The sequence below is a fragment of the Argopecten irradians genome, chromosome 3 (genome assembly GCF_041381155.1).
Source record: "Argopecten irradians isolate NY chromosome 3, Ai_NY, whole genome shotgun sequence".
Lineage (NCBI taxonomy): Eukaryota > Metazoa > Mollusca > Bivalvia > Pectinida > Pectinidae > Argopecten > Argopecten irradians.
In genome coordinates, this window is record NC_091136.1 from 68,362,539 (window position 1) to 68,369,014 (window position 6,476).

The window sequence follows — 6,476 nt, forward strand, 5'->3', positions numbered from 1 at the left end:
ATTTCTGGCTATCGACAGCTGATAATACAAATAGCTAGGAGGTCAGATAGTGATATTTTTACACATACTCTAGATATAAAAGTATTCACCAATCTGCACGAGTTTGTATCGTTTTAGGACATTCATTATTTTATTTATGATTAATACAATGGAAAAAATTAACAATGTTGACCAATGAAATAAACATATTTTATACTTGGCTCTAGATCTGACTAAATCTGAGCGGAAATGAAGTTTTAGAAAAGCACACACGATTCTAGTAAACTAATTACTAGTTAATACTACTCTACAGTGGAAATCCGAACATCGTCACCTGACCATACAGTCACAACATATTTTTGTAATATTTTTCCTTGTAGTAAATTATAAAATTTTGCTTGAAATGTAAGATTTTTTGGTGCCTTTTGAATATAATTATAAATTAATCTACATTTGAATCCGGAATTTTTACAAGTAGCTATAGATGCCACCAGTTTTTGTCTCATGTTTTGTTTACATGTCGGTAATGTATATATCTTCATAAATAGAGAGCTTTTCATTTAAGAATATTTCATATTTTATTGTCGAATACTAAAGACAAGCTTTTTATTTAAGATTATTTCATATTTTATTGTCGGATACATGCAAATACACGCACTCTCCCTTAATATGGACAGCTTTGAAGCAAGCCTAGCCCTACCCTGTGTTTCACCAGGTCCCACTACCAAATATAAAACAACATGAAATAGGTTGTTTTTTTTTTTTTTTTTTTTTTTTTTACATAATAAACATTTTCATTGATTTCAGTTCCGTGTCAATAAAAATCCATCAATCAATAGTATTTCTTGTTTCATAAATTGTCTTTTTGAAGATTGTTGCACGACAGGATTTCCTACATTTTCATTATTTTCGTATCTAAATGGAGACACTAGGCAATAGTGATAAAAAGGCCGTGTAAAATCATCACAGTTGGTAGTAAGGAACTTTCGTTCGTGATAGCTTCTGCAGAATTAAAATTCTGTATCAAATATCAAGTATTCCAATATTTGGGTGGCGTTCCATTTAAGATAGCGTGACGTTACTCATACAGTTTATAACCAATAATGATAACATTAGTCTGTGGACAATAGAATGGTTAAAATGATCATATTAAAAAAGATCATTCAAATAAAGAGAAATTTCAGATGTTGGTTGGCACGCTAATTCAGTCATCTTATGTTAATTAGGATATCGAAACCAATCAAAATATTTTTGAGTACAATAATTGTTCATAACGAATTACAGAGCTCTACTAGAGTATGACAATGTGGACAAGTTTTCGGAAAGTAGAACATGTGTTATAGGTTGAACATTTTAAAACCTGTTCTAAATTTTCCCGTGCTGTCGGTTAGATTTACCTGGTGACCGCTTAACATTTTTAAAACAATATTTTGCCTAAAATTAAAAAAGCCTAATATATTGTCAGGTTTAGAGGACTATACTCGGGGATGTTCATTTATTATGATATCTTGAAAGCATAAGCATATTTGAAAATTTGAACAAAACTACGTTAAGATAAATTGTAGAATGTCCATTTGTGTTGTAAATAACGTTATGGAACTTTAAGCCTACTATGCCATGTCCAGTGAAGACATTATTTTTGGCCACCGTGGATTTTACAGTTTTGTACTATATCTGTAATATTTAAATTTGTGTACGCCAACGAAATTTATTCGCTCGTGAAAAATGGGTTGATATACAGTAATCGATGTTTTTATCGTACAAAATTAAACGTGTTATTTATTATTGAAATAACAGCAACCCACTTACCTTGCTGGTTGCGATTGTCTACTCTATTACGTTGAAAGGGAAACAACTCCTTTTTACAACCTTCACTAGGCATCAACGTTTTATTATTTTCCACAAGTCATCTTTTCAAGCTCTGTTTCCAATTGTCCGTCTTCATTCATCGTTACTGTACGAGGTGTTGTTTCTATGGCGAGCTCAAAACACGATCACTGTCACTATAACAGTCATTAAACGTAGGCCACACATTTCCTTGCCCTTATAGTAATCACAGTGTTCAAAACTATTATTTTGAATGCCATGCCTTTATTTTGAATAATCGTTTTCAGCGAATATTTTTCCGTGTTACACTATGAATAGTCTATTTCACCACAGCGATGACGGTTATGGGGTGACCCAGTCATTCGACAGTCACTGGCCTCGAAACCCAGATACCCATGCAGCTGTTACGCCGTCATTTCACTTGGATGAAGAAATACTGTGCACAGTCGTGAGCCAATTTGTGTCAATGTTATTATTCCAAGTGCTAGATAACTGACCTTTGTTTTGTCAGGTTTTATTCTTATGGGGGATTTTTTTTCAAAATTTAAAAGTAACATTTTCAAATCACTAATATAAAAATTTTGAATACTGTCGTATGACCGCTGACTGTAAAACAGTCCCACTGTACAGTATAAAATACATAATATTAAAAAGTATTGGTCGTAATTCTGCCATCCTTCTTCCCACTAATATTTTCTTGTTGACCTTTTAAAATCTTCCTTTTTTTCCTGTGGTGTGAATGTGATAATCTCTCTCCTCATTTTTCCTGTTGATCTGCCGTTTTTCCCCCCTTTTCATGAGTTTTGCTGTGTGAGGAAGCCACATGAACGTGACCAAAAGGTACCGTACACGTAAAAAATTAGTCGTCAGGTAAGACCAGAGGGATCTTGGCGCCAACCAATGAATGATCGATGTCTGACAATGGAAAGATGGATCTTTTCTCTACTTTTTATTTTTTTAAACATGTACTACACATAAAATTCAAGACAGACCGCTTCAGTACTTTCTGAGAAATAGCAGTAACAAACTTTAACTATCGAAATCCAAGATGGTTCCTTGGCGGTCATCTTGTTGATGATTGGTCCCAAATCGCAATATGCACATCTAGAGCCCTAGGGGAACTTAAATGTGAAATTTGAGAATGATCCATTCAATACTTTCTGAGAAACAGCGATAACAAACTTTAAATATCAAAATCCAAGATGGCTGCCTGGCGGCCATCTTTTTCACCGATCGGTCCCAAAACGCAATGTGCACAACAAGGTCCCTAGGGGAACCTACATATGAAATTTGAGACAGATCCCTTCAGTACTTTCTGAGAAATAGCGATGACAAACTTTAAATATCAAAATCCAAGATGGCTGCCTGGCGGCCATCTTGTTGACTGCTCCGTCCCAAAATGCAATATGCACAACTAGGGCCCTAGGGGAACCTTCATATGAATTTTGAGACAGATCTCTTCTGTACTTTCTGAGAAATAGCGATAACAAGAATTGTTAATGGACGGACGGACGACGGACAAAAAGCGATTTGAATAGCCCACCATCTGATGATGGTGGGCTAAAAATGTGCTGTAGTGAACGTTTTACAGTTTGTTGCAACATACCATTCCCTAAATTCCTAAACAACGATTTCTTTTAATATAGAGTAGTTTTTTTTCATTCACTGTGGATCACTCGTAGGTGGCAGAGGGCGTCCTTGATCCAGGTTATCGAAGTTAACCAAAAACTACACTATTTTGGAAGAAATTGTTTCCCCATCAATATATTGGATGCTATTGCAGGTAAGGTGTACCAAGGAGCAAAACACTCACTTCAGTAAAACGTTAACTACAGCCTATTTTCTTATCTGTAGCGGGCCTAAAATTTACATGTACGGTACCACATGACTTCCCCACTGGTAATTGTTTCTTTTTTAGACCATCCTTATTTTTGCCTTCTACTTCAGCCACTTGTTCCTTTTTCCTGTTAACACTTGTGGTTTTGCTTTTATCCTCTGGTATGTACCCCAATGGACCCGCATGGTTTTCCCTGTACATAGACATTACTTTTTCATGTTGACCTCTATTTTTTTCTTCCCTTTTTTAACATACTGAAGTACTTCTTTCCTCTTTCCTGTTGGCCCGTGTAACATTTAAAATTTCCTATATATACTGTTTCTACCGTCTATTTGGTCTTCTTCCTTTTTCCTGTTGACGGCTGTATACCTAAAGGGCCGCCTGTGTGACTTAGCCATTTGTAGATATTCCTATGTTCTTTATGTGTGACTTAGCCATTTGTAGATATTCCTATGTTCTTTATGTGTGACTTAGCCATTTGTAGATATCCCAATGTTCTTTATGTGTGACTTAGCCATTAGTAGATATTCCTATGGTCTGCTGACTTAGCCATTTGTAGATATTCCTATGTTCTTCTGTGTGACTTAGTCATTAGTAGATATTCCTATGGTCTGCTGACTTAGCCATTTGTAGATATCCCTATGGTCTGCTGATTTAGCCATTTGTAGTTATTCCTATGGTCTGCTTACTTAGTCATTAGTAGATATCTTATGGTCTGCTGACTTAGCCATTTGTAGATATTCCTGTGTGACTTAGTCATTAGTAGATATTCCTATGGTCTGCTTACTTAGTCATTAGTAGATATCTTATGGTCTGCTGACTTAGCCATTTGTAGATATTCTTATGGTCTGCTGATTAAGCCATTTGTAGATATTCCTATGGTCTGCTGACTTAGCCATTTGTAGATATTCCTATGGTCTTCCTGTGTGACTTAGTCATTAGTAGATATTCCTATGGTCTGCTTACTTAGTCATTAGTAGATATCTTATGGTCTGCTGACTTAGCCATTTGTAGATATTCTTATGGTCTGCTGATTAAGCCATTTGTAGATATTCCTATGGTCTGCTGACTTAGCCTTTAGTAAATATTCCTATGGTCTGCTGACTTAGCCATTTGTAGATATTCCTATGGTCTGCTGATTAAGCCATTTGTAGATATTCCTATGGTCTGCTGACTTAACCATTTGTAGATATTCCTATGGTCTGCTGATTAAGCCATTTGTAGATATCCCTATGGTCTGCTGACCTAACCATTTGTAGATATTCCTATGGTCTGCTGATTAAGCCATTTGTAGATATCCCTATGGTCTGCTGATTAAGCCATTTGTAGATATTCCTATGGTCTGCTGATTAAGCCATTTGTAGATATTCCTATGGTCTGCTGACTTAGCCATTTGTAGATATTCCTATGGTCTGCTGACTTAGCCATTTGTAGATATTCCTATGGTCTGCTGACTTAGCCATTAGTAGATATTCCTATGGTCTGCTGACTTAGCCATTTGTAGATATTCCTATGGTCTGCTGACTTAGCCATTTGTAGATATTCCTATGGTCTGCTGATTAAGCCATTTGTAGATATCCCTATGGTCTGCTGACCTAACCATTTGTAGATATTCCTATGGTCTGCTGATTAAGCCATTTGTAGATATCCCTATGGTCTGCTGATTAAGCCATTTGTAGTTATTCCTATGGTCTGCTGATTAAGCCATTTGTAGATATTCCTATGGTCTGCTGACTTAGCCATTTGTAGATATTCCTATGGTCTGCTGACTTAGCCATTTGTAGATATTCCTATGGTCTGCTGACTTAGCCATTTGTAGATATTCTATGGTCTGAATTCTTCACTATTTGATGTATATGGCTATGTTTCTTCATATTACTTAGAACGAATATACGTACCCGGCCTACTATACCTTTGGCCGGGTACGAATTGGTCCCTATGTGTCCTAGTGGAGTAGTGCCTCTGAAAATCACTAGGGCACAATTTTCTATACTTTTTGTAGGTTTCCAATTATTTTGTGCGTATACAAGCATTTACATATTATTTTTGTCCAACAAAACCATAACTACCATTCTTAATATCTACCATACCGCTCACAAGACGTCAAATTCGTATATTGTAGACTTGCTGTATAAATTCTCTTCAGAAACGCCTTCATAGGTGTATATTTAGAAAAATGTCTCGCTGAGAATTTGATATTTTATATGGTTCATTTTCATGGCCTAGTAGGTAGGCTATATAAAACAAGTACGATAAAATGCATGCAAACGTTTAAATAATGGTTTGCATGATCATTTCTTTGCTCCATTAATAGTAATAGGCACCAATTGTAGCTCTAAAGACGACAATATTTTCTGTCTAAAAGTCTTTTGAGCTACAATATTGCAGCTACATATTACTGTCTGCTAGCACAATACAGCTTATTTATCAGCAACATTCACACCTTATATGTTCCTCAAGATGTCTATTTCCCTTAGTGCTTCAGAATACATCATTTCAAGATATGGCTAATGTTTCAACATTATCTTGAGCAGTTTAATCAGTGTCCACTTTCAGAAAAATTATTATTTAAGTAAACAAGAGGCCCAAAGGGCCTTAACGGTCATCTGACTACCTTGGCAATAGTAAAATTAATTATATATGGTGTCACTTTGTCAGGACCATGTCAGATTCATTTTCAATTTCTTTCAACAAATTTTATTTCAAACAAGAGGCCCAAGGGCCTTAACATGTAGGAAGTTAATTAGATATAGTGTCATGGTAGCCATCTTTGATTTGGGATCAACCAGAGATGTAACAACATTTTGTCAGGACCATGTCAGGATCATTTCAT